Raw genomic sequence first — 11,282 nt, forward strand, 5'->3', positions numbered from 1 at the left:
TCGCATGCGCATGCGCAGCCCGCGCGCTTTTAATACACGAACCAACCGCAGCGAGGTCTCATTGCATTGTTATGACGATGATGAATAATAAATAGCGTTAGTTAACCTCAAATCATTATACATACATACATAATAATAATAATAATATAACTCACCTTCATTTATTTTCCCCCGAGTTGTCCGAGTTGAGAGGTTTTCTCGCCCTCAAAGCGTGTGAGGGTGATGAAACTCACCCCAAGCTGAAAACATAAGTTTCGTTGCAACTTGCACTTGACTTAATTTTGTCGGCCGCCGCGTCACCCTTCTGCCCTCTCGGTGTCACTGAAAATCAGAACAGAACTAAAGTTAATATTTTGGATTTTTATTTGTTACCAATTCTTGAGTTATAAATCTATATATAAAAGAAAGTGGTGTTAAAATAACTCAAGAACGGCAGAACAGATTTAGCTGATAATTAGTGGGGAGGTAGCTTTAAACCGAAAGACGGACAAAGGATACTTTTATTGTGTTCGTTTCAATCTGGTGAAAGAACAGAACACGGGGACAACTACACCAAGTACTCATGATCGCCTGTGGATCTATTTTCCGGTTAATATTAAAGCCTAAACTCAAGAACGGCTGATCGAATGAATCATTGGTTTTTGTAAAATTGTATTTAATCCACGTAAGGTTTTTATGGAGAGGAAAAAAACCGTGAACGGAGCTGCGCGGGTCAGCTAGTAGTTTAGATAATAATATACGCACCTAGATTATAAAATACTAGCTGACCCGCGCAACTTCGCTTGCGTCACATAAGAGAGAATGGGTCAGAATTTTCCATGTTTTTGTAACATTTTTTTCTGTTACCTACTCTGCTCCTATTGGTCGTAGCGTGATGATATAAAATATGCTTTTTTTTTCGCGAAAAATATTCTCAAAATTATTTATATCTCTTAGTATAACGAAGTCGCGCTAAGGCATATCCGCCATTAAAACAGTTGCCATGGCAACGGAATTTTGTTAATTCGTTGTCATTATAATATTGATTTTTCGCAACTTCGTTGAATTTTCTGAATTTTCCCGGGAAATGCGTCATTTTCCCGGGGTAAAAAGTAGCCTATGTCCTTTCTCGGGTATCAAAAATATCTCCATACCAAATTTCATGCAAATTGGTTCAGTAGTTTAGACGTTATTGAGTAGCAGACAGACAGACAGACAGAGTTACTTTCGCATTTATAATACTAGCTGACCCGCGTAGCTTCGCTCACGCTTTTTTAACTCTCTATAAACCTCTTCACAGTTACCAGGAGATCATGACTACTTGCTTGCTAAACAACTTAATTTTTTATAGATTTAGCTCCAAAACCGACGGAGTTTCATAAAAACTTACCCCCCCCCCCTTTTTCACCCCCGTTAAGGCAGAATTTCCAATAATCCTTATTGCGTCATTCTTAATTTCTAATCATATAGCCAAATATTAATTTTAAACGAATTAGATCCAAAACTGACGAAGTTTCGTACAAACTCCTCTCTTTTTACCCCTCTTAAAGAGCGAATTTTCAAAGAAAATAGCCTATATGTTAGCGAGGACTAATAGCTATATAATAAAATAAGTTTGATCAAAATCCGTCCAGTTGCTTTTGCGTGAAAATATTCATATTTTTGGCTTCTATTGGTTGTATGAACATCCCCCATCCTTAATATCTATAATGTACAGTAGGGTGGTCCAAAAAAATTTTTTTTTAGTTATCACTTTCGCCACGGGCTTAATTTGTTACACGTATTTGAAATAATAACGTTGCAAAATTTGAACAAGGTAGCTTTAGTTGAAGTGGGTGCTCAAAGCAGGTATACTTTAGATTTTTTTGTGAAAAGTGCAAATTTTTCTTTCACTGTTATAGGTCTTTTTTGGGTATTAAACTAAGCTAATTCATTATATATATGACTGTTTAAGTGTTTAAAACTAAAAAATATATTAAAAAAAAGTGTTTTGTCACATAAATTAGGGACAAAATATGTTCAATAACTCGACAAAACCACGATATTTTTCTTTTGGGTTGTTGAGATGTGGAACCCTTATCAAAGCTCAAACAACATCTTACTCTTCGGCAAGTTTTGCTTCTTTATCACCACTTAATTATTGAACATATAAATTTGATAAATTCTGCGCGCGGTCTTATTGAAAATGTGGTGGAAATATGGAAAAAATCGGGAATTTCGACAAGACAATTAAACCATTGCATAGAGAAATTTATTAAAAATCTTCATAATTATAGTCATAATCACTGTGCTTTGGTTAGTCAAGCTCTCCTCAAATACCACTATTCAAGAGATTCAGTGATGCATGGGAGACTTTTTCGAAAAAGCAGTATGTTGGTCTGATTGATAATTCGGGTACGGAAAATTTCGCCCTGAACACACTTGAGACTCTTACCATCGTAAAGGTTGGGTAAAAACAAGTTAGCGATTACTACAAGGAGTTAATTGAACTCACTATGATCGTTTGAACAAACCACCTTCTAAATTCATTGGCTGGCCCCAGGTCCAATACACCACGCTCGATGGATGTCTAAATTGAGTTATGCTATGAAGATTTTTCTTTTCAGGCATTATTTACACAGGCAGTTATTGTACAAATAATTCCTTAAAAGAATAATCTAACTTAATTTATTTTGGTGATTAATTAGTTTTGGTGCTCATAAATACACCAAGACTTGTATTGAAACGCCTTTAAAAACAGATGCACCAAGAAATGACTTGTTACTTTAAAATAAGTTATAATTGTACGATGCCATTGATTTTGAAATAAGTAAAGCTGAAAGGAAGGTCTTAAAGCGTCACCTGTGGTATTTGCCAGACGAACTTATTATCTTTGCTCTGTTTTCCGACAAGCTTTTTTGTGGCGAGAAAATGGCCACAGTTCATCAAATGAATGCTGATCGTAGTTCTCGTCCAGTACGAGGTGACAGTCGTTAACTGTCATTTGATTCTACATTACATACTTCTGCGTCGGAAAGATCGCTAAAAACATATTTTCTACTAGATTTCAGGACTTTTTCTTGCAATTACCATCTGAGGTTTGGAATGAAAATGCTGATTATCTTTAAAGCAAAAGTTACATAATTGCTTGTTATTAAAGAGGCTGCGGAAGGGGGTGTGAAAATATTTGAAGACTACAATAGCTGGCTCACTAAAGACGAGGAAGAAAAACAATAATTATTATTACATTTAGTTGAAAAAAAACATGCAACTTGTGTCTACTAAAACTTCTAAAAAGGAGTTAACTAACTCAGTTTTAGATTGATCATAAAAGTTTTTACAATAACATAAATTAGTTTTTGCTTTGATCATTCGTTTTATGTGCCTTTTAACTACTTATTACAATCAAAAGTCTTACTTTGATGTACCCGTAGTGAAATTTTTGCACATACCCTTTTTGAATATTTTACTAAAATTTTAATATTTTCATCGCCGTTGAGCATCCACTATTACTTAAGATAGAAAGCTGATTTTTTAAATATATAATAAGTATGATTGGTGTAACAAAATGGGAGGGTGGCAAAACTTCTATTTGAAAAAAAAAAAATCCCCTATATCGGTGGACCACCCTAATGTACAGACATGAGGTTGTTATAAAAATTTTATGCGAAAAATATCGCAAAATTATTTATATCAATTATATCTCATAATACAACAAAGTCGCGCTAAGGCATATCCGCCATTAAAACAGTTGCCATGACAACGGAATTTTGTTATTTCAATGTCATTATAATAATGATAATTCGGGACTTCGTTCGCCACCTGAATTTTTCCGGGAAATGCGTCTTTTTTCCGGGGTAAAAAGTAGCCTATGTCCTTTCTCGGGTTTCAAAATATCTCCATACCAAATTTCATGCCAATTGGTTCAGTAGTTTAGGCGTGATTGAGTAGCAGACAGACAGACAGACAGACAGACAGACAGACAGACAGAGTTACTTTCGCATTTATAATATTAGTATGGATAGTATGGACTAGCTGACCCGCGCAACTTCACTTGCGTCACATAAGAGAGAATGGGTCAAAATTGTCCCCGTTTTTGTAACATTTTTTATTGGTACTCTGCTCCTATTGGTTGTAGCGTGATGATATATACCCTATAGCCTTCCTCGATAAATGGGCTATCTAACACTGAAAGAATTTTTCAAATCGGACCAGTAGTTCCTGAGATTAGTGCGTTCAAACAAACAAACAAACAAACAAACAAACAATCTCTTCAGCTTTATAATATTAGTATAGATTAGTATGGAAATGTTCTTTTTACTTTTTTATATACATTTTACTATATATTTTCATCATATAAATATCAATAACAATTAAAACTATACATTAAATAATAATTTTATATGTAAACGAAAAAAAATAAAGGAATAATGTAAATATAATTAAAATAATGTGTCATAAAATATCTCCACATCGCCGTCCTCGGGTAACGCGCCCAGAAGGCTGGCAGCATTGCCACGTTGAATGGCAATGCTTATTCTTTGCCCTAAGTAAAGGCCAGCCGTCTGCCTCTGTTGCTTATAAAGGACTAGCTGACCCGCGCAACTTCGCTTGCGTCACATAAGAGAGAATGGGTCAAAATTTTCCTCGTTTTTGTAAGATTTTTCACTGGACTCTGCTCCTATTGGTAGTAGCGTGATGATATTATAGCCTATAACCTTCGTCGATAAATGGACTATCTCACACCGAAATAATTTTTCAAATCGGACCAGTAGTTCCTGAGATTAGCGCGTTCAAACAAACAATCAAACAATCAAACTCTTCCGTTTTATAATATTAGTATAGATTAGTATAGATAATTTCGTCAGGCACTTTTATGTGTTTACCGACAAACACAACAACTTATTCTCACTCACCACCACACTGAAACGATTTACCACGACAAGCCTACAGATGGCGTCAATATAATAACGTATACCTACTTATGAACTACGTACGAGATTTCTCATCCAACGCATAGATGGCGCTGTTTACAAATTGAATTTTACTGTAAGATTTTAAATGACGCAAAGAGATGAGAAGCGTCGCACCGCCCGCCCAAAAGCAGAGATGATAGAAAAGAGAGGATATGATATAGGTACCTACCTACATAATAATAGATAGAAAAAATGTCGTTGACATGGCTCCGGTCGAATCATCGCTAGTAGGTTCGAGGCGCCCATAGCCAGTTGCGGTCACCAGTCGGTAAACGATCTGTGGGTTAAGTTAAGTAAACTTTAACGCGGTCATTCCATAGATGTGTGACCGCATAGTGGTATTTGAGCTCGGCGTCTCCGTGCTTCGGAGGGCACGTAAAAAGTCGGCCCCCGTTGTCATCAATTAAGATAACAGTCGTTAAGCCACGCCAAAGGCCTTCGGGGCTTGAACAACTTTGACACAGGTTGACAGGTTGTTTCACATAGGTACCTATAGTATATAGTGGTTGATATCTGGCTTCACCTGCTTCACTTAAGGTTATATTAGGAAACGCGAGGTCACTATGCACAGTAATCGCGACGATAAGTATAGTCACCTATTTACGCAAACAAGAACGACTACATTTAAAATAATTGAGTTTTTATTTATTTATTTATTTACAGGTAACTCAACAGGTATAGTATACATAAAAATTGCAAACAGACAATAAAAAGATCGAAACTTATATAAAATACCCAATTACAGAGTTACCAAAATTTATACAATAGAAATTTAATTTAAATAACCTAATATAATACATAAAATAATAACATTAAATTAATACTATAGAAATTATAGATAAATAACATAATTAAATTACATATTAGAACGAAAAAAATATTGAGCTTCGTATTAGCTTTTTTTATTATCAAATAAGTTGTTTGACCCGGTCTAAAAATAAGAAAATGGTTTCCGTCGTCTTTTATAAACACATAAAATACAGTTTCTCGCGAAATGAACCCGTTTTAGCCAAAACGACTCGATTTATTGAAACTAACCTGATGTTGGTCGGTTTTAAGGTCCAAATAATAGGTCAAATATCAATTGAAATCAATTTCTTACCTACACGGTGAGTGAAACTGCCAGAAGCTGTAGGCGACGCCGTCGCCGTCGCCGTCGCCGTCGCCGACGCCGACACGGCGCGCGACGCACAGGTACGCGGATACTTCAACGAAATCATCTTCGACTACCTTCCGATGCTGGAAAATAACCCTCTTATTCATAAACACACTATAATATAATATGTTTTCTCTCTTTCATTTCGCTTAAGCCTTTCATAACTTCATAACAATATATTTTTATGAATAAGACAGTAAATTTATAAAAGTTAGGTATTTCGTAATTGTGCATGTATGAACATGTATAAGGTTAACTGCTAATAACTAATATACCGTAAAACGGGGTGAATAGAATTCGCGGGGTGAATAGAAAAAAAAACAGGAAAGTTTTCAAGCCCAATGTTTGAGTACTCCTCGTTTAAGAATTTTGTTCAAATTTGAAATGATTACACGTCGATATTACTTCTCTGCGGTGTCATAATTGTTTAAATGTTTAAATTGATATTTATACCCAAAAAATTGCTTCAAAGTCAACCGTCCTCGAATGCCTTAATGGTCCATACATTTTTTTCAAAACTTTGGATTTAAAGTGGAATTTCTTTTCTAATGAGTTGTTTGGAGTGTTTATCTCTTTAGGTGTATATTTATCTATAAAGATACAATATTGTTAACTGAAAAAACGTTTTAAAACACAATTTTTCCATTCACCCCTTTGGTCGTTTCGATTCACCCCTATCGCTGGGTGAATAGAAATTGACCATTTTTTTAATGAAATATCGTAAAACTATGCATATTTTTGGACAAATATGGTTTTAACTCTTTCTTCATGGCGCCGGACATGATATAAAACAACCTGACAATAAAAATAACAAGTTATTCGCTACAAATTTTTAGGACAAAGTTGAAAATTGTTTCTATTCACCCCGTTTTACGGTACACATTTAAAAATTCCGTGACGTTCTGCATTCTCTACCTACAACTATGGGAAAATGGAGTGATTTTTATGTATTTTACGGAAGTAGGTAACTGTGACTTACCGTAATCACGTTTATCCAATAGCTATCACAACACAAGTTATATATGACTCTACTGAACACTCTACGAATAATTATAACATTTAATTTAAGTTTCGTAATGGTTGAAGGTAGATGTGGGTACTCGTTCGTACTGGTGTTCAGTTTTGTAAATGTACGTGACGCCCATGTCGACAGGACGCGCGCCGGGCAAGGAGTGAAGTAGGTATGAGTATGACGTTTGTTCCCGCTTCCTGTCGGTCACTGCGGCGCCATTCGCTGTCACAGCGCACCCTGTTCCCCGTTCCTCGTGCGCATGAATCCCGCGCAGTCGACACCTACTTACGCCAGTTGGTCTACATTTTCTAAACTAATTTACTTAATTATTTTCACATCTTTTTGTATGAATTTTAGTCATATATTTTACTGTTCAAATTGTTTTTATTCATATAATATTACTCACCTGAATGTGCAGGTATTACGGTGTGGCTAGTTTAAATTTTTTTTTTGTTCGCTTTGCTTCAATCGTCGCCGCGACGTGGTAATCTTGATTTGATGCCAAATTCGGCCAATATATTGCATCTATTACTGTTAAAAATATACTTATCCAAAAAATATTTTGAAGTCGTATTTTTTCGATTGCTACGCAACTAAGCATGTTGAAACAATATTATTTTCTTTCAAATTCGAATTCATATCATTTTTATTCGCAGAAAATAGGACAACTACAAAAGTTGGTTAAAAAATATTTGACAAACGACAGTCAATTTTTATTTCGAGTAAATTTTGTTATTGTTTGTGGTTAAATTTAGAGAAGATTATAGAAGTTAAAAAGTTTATAACGAATTGGTAATATTTATGGCCTCTTTGCTTCAATTTTTTTTTGTACAGGTCACACTCGATCATCTAATTCGAATTTAAGCAGATCATGTAGGTACCTACGGTAACTAAACAACGGATAGCACACACTTATATACTTGTAAAAATAAATAAAAAGAAAATAAAAACATAAAAATAAGTTAAAATAAATAACAATCAATTTCAAAACAGATACTCGTTCTTATCACACAAATATTTGTTCCGGTCGGGATTCGGTGGATATTTTCGTGTCTGTCTGTCGCATCATAACTCCCGAACGGATGGAGTGATTTCAATTTAGTTTGCCCCCTAAGTGCGCTCCCGCAAATAATATAATTTACTTAATTTTATTTTATTTCAATGTTTGGGGTACTTATTATTCTGTGGAGCGTGGGGAAAGGGTGCCATTGAAGAACATAGTTGTTGCAAAAATCCGCTAGGGGCGCTGATCAATATTTCATGCAAAATTTCTCGATAGCTAGTCGGTAGTCGATACTCGATAGTTGTACAGAATCACACTACAGTTTGCGCTTTTAACTCTTAAGGGTTGTTAAAGAAAAACAAAATATATTCTAGAATGTCTTTATTATTACAGAGAGCATAAAAAAAGTTCAGTACTTAGACTATCATAATAAATACATACATACTAGAGTTTCTGAAAAATTTCCCGACTATTTCTAATTCCCGGACATCGGGACTTCTCAAGCCCCATTTCCCGTAGAGCCCCGGGAAGTCGGGAATTCGATAAAACCTACTAAGGTATATGAAATATTACAAAAATAAACAAAATCACATTATCGTAACAAACAATTTGGAATTTTTTGTCAGTCTCTATGAAACAGCTTATAAAATATAATAATACTAATAGGTAAAGCAATTACACTCATATGAGATCACAGAGGAAGAAATTAGAGTCGACCGGAGACGTGTCCAACAGGATAGCCGCGTCGCAACAGTACATATTTATACCGTCTAATTATTAGGTCGGGGAAAAAGTCTTTTTGCATTATAGTATGTATCTATGTATGAACTTGTAATAAAACCTCTTTGGCTTCAAGAATCACAAATGAGTACACGATTCATAAGGTTTTTTTTTGAGCTCGTGAGGTACCTAAATATCGAGCTATTTTGTGTAGAGAAAAGATTTTATTACAAGTTCATACGTACTATAATGCGAAAAGACTTTTTCCCCGACCTAATATATGTAACTCAAAGGTGACTGACTGACTTACGGATTCTGAGTATATTTAGCGGCAGTTTATCTATTCAATAGCGTTTTTTTTGTATGAGTTTGAACACTATTGAATAGATAAACTACCGCTAAATGTACCTCAGAAACCGGGGGATAGTGATCTATCAACGCACAGCTCAAACCACTGGACGGATCGAGCTAAACTTTGGCATGCAGGTAGATGTTATGACGTAGTCATCTATACTAATATTATAAAGCTGAAGAGTTTGTTTGTTTGATTGTTTGTTTGTTTGAACGCGCTAATCTCAAGAACTACTGGTACGTTTTGAAAAATTATTTCAGTGTTAGATAGCCCATTTATCGAGGAAGGCTATAGGCTATATAACATTACGCTATGGTCATTAGGAGCGGAGTAGCAACAAAAAGTGTTACAAAAACGGGGAACATTTTGATCCATTCTCTTAGGTGACGCAAGCGAAGTTGCGCGGGTCAGCTAGTCCTTCATAAAGGATTTTAACGCGGGCGAGGTCGCGGCCTGAAGCTAGTCATGCACCCTGCCTTCTTCCCAGATGGGATATAGGTCGACTAGAATAAGCCGCTTGCGTCACATAAGAGAATTGGTCAAAATTTTCCCAGTTTTTGTAACATTTTGTACTGTTATTCTGCTCCGAATGACCGTAGCGTGATGTTATATAGCCTATAGCCTTCCTCGATAAATGGGCTATCTAACAGTGAAATAATTTTTCAAATCGGACCAGTAGTTCCTGAAATTAGCGCGTTCAAACAAACTAACAAACAAACTCTTCAGCTTTATAATATTAGTATAGATTATACACACGATTTCTTAAAGAATAGTCAAACAAAAAATAATAATTTAAAAATCTAAAATTATCTTTGGACAACTCCTCAACCGAATATGTGTGGAGCAAGCCTTACATAGTTAATAATCTACATTAAAAATTATTTTTAGTTTATCGAGCTACAAGATATTATATATTAAATTGTCTACTTCATTATTTAAATTAACTTCAAAACTATTCACTGCATATGGCACTTGTATGGAGATGATTTCCTTTCTTACCCCCGGTGTCTGAGGTACATTTAGCGGTAGTTTATCTATTCAATAGCGTTTGCTTTTATATGAGTTCAAACGCTATTGAATAGATAAACTACCGCTAAATGTACCTCAGAAACCGGGGGTTAGTAGCGGGCAGTAGCTTGTACAGAGATTTGTTTAAACTAAACAGAGCTTGTACTGTAACAACTGAACACATACTTATATACTTACTAGCTGACCCGCGCAACTTCGCTTGCGTCACATGAGAATCATAATTTTCCCCGTTTTTGTAACATTTTTCACTGATACTCTGCTCCTATTGGTCGTAGCGTGATGATATATAGCCTATAACCTTCCTCAATAAATGGGCTATCTAACACTGAAAGAATTTTTCAAATCGGACCAGTAGTTCCCGAGATTAGCGCGTTCAAACAAACAAACAAACAAACTCTTCAGCTTTATAATATTAAAGTATAGATAAATGCAAAACTATAAAATTTTACTTAAAATTAATATTGAAATTTTCAAAAAAGAGATCATTCTTATAAATGGACAACTTAGTAGAGCCTTGTTAGCAAGGATCGCGGCTTGTGGAGATATACAATAGTTAGCATTTTAGTAACATACAGGCTTATGCAGCAAATCCATACTAATATTATAAATGCGAAAGTAACTCTATCTGTCTGTTCCTCAATCACGCCTAAAATACTGAAAAAAATTGCATGAAATTTGGTATGGAGATATTTTGATACCCGAGAAAGGACATAGGCTACATTTTACCCCGGGAAAATGACGCATTCCCATGGGAAAATTCAGGTGGCGGACGAAGTCGCGGGTAAAAGCTAGTTCTTACTATAAAGTAGATTCGTGTACGCAGGCTCTCTACAAAGTTGTTGGACTATAACTTATAATTAAAACTATAAATTATACAAAAAATATTCTTACAAAATTTCAAATCAAAACATCACTTAAATAGCACCTAGAAAAAAGATTATGACCAGAATCAATTTATACAATACTAGCTGACCCGCGCAACTTCGCTTGCGTCACATGAAAGAGAATGGGTCAGAATTTTCCACGTTTTTGTAACACTTTTTGCTGTTACTCTGCTCCTATTGGTCGTAGCGTGA

The sequence above is a fragment of the Anticarsia gemmatalis genome, chromosome 30 (genome assembly GCF_050436995.1).
Source record: "Anticarsia gemmatalis isolate Benzon Research Colony breed Stoneville strain chromosome 30, ilAntGemm2 primary, whole genome shotgun sequence".
Classification (NCBI taxonomy): Eukaryota; Metazoa; Arthropoda; class Insecta; order Lepidoptera; family Erebidae; genus Anticarsia; species Anticarsia gemmatalis.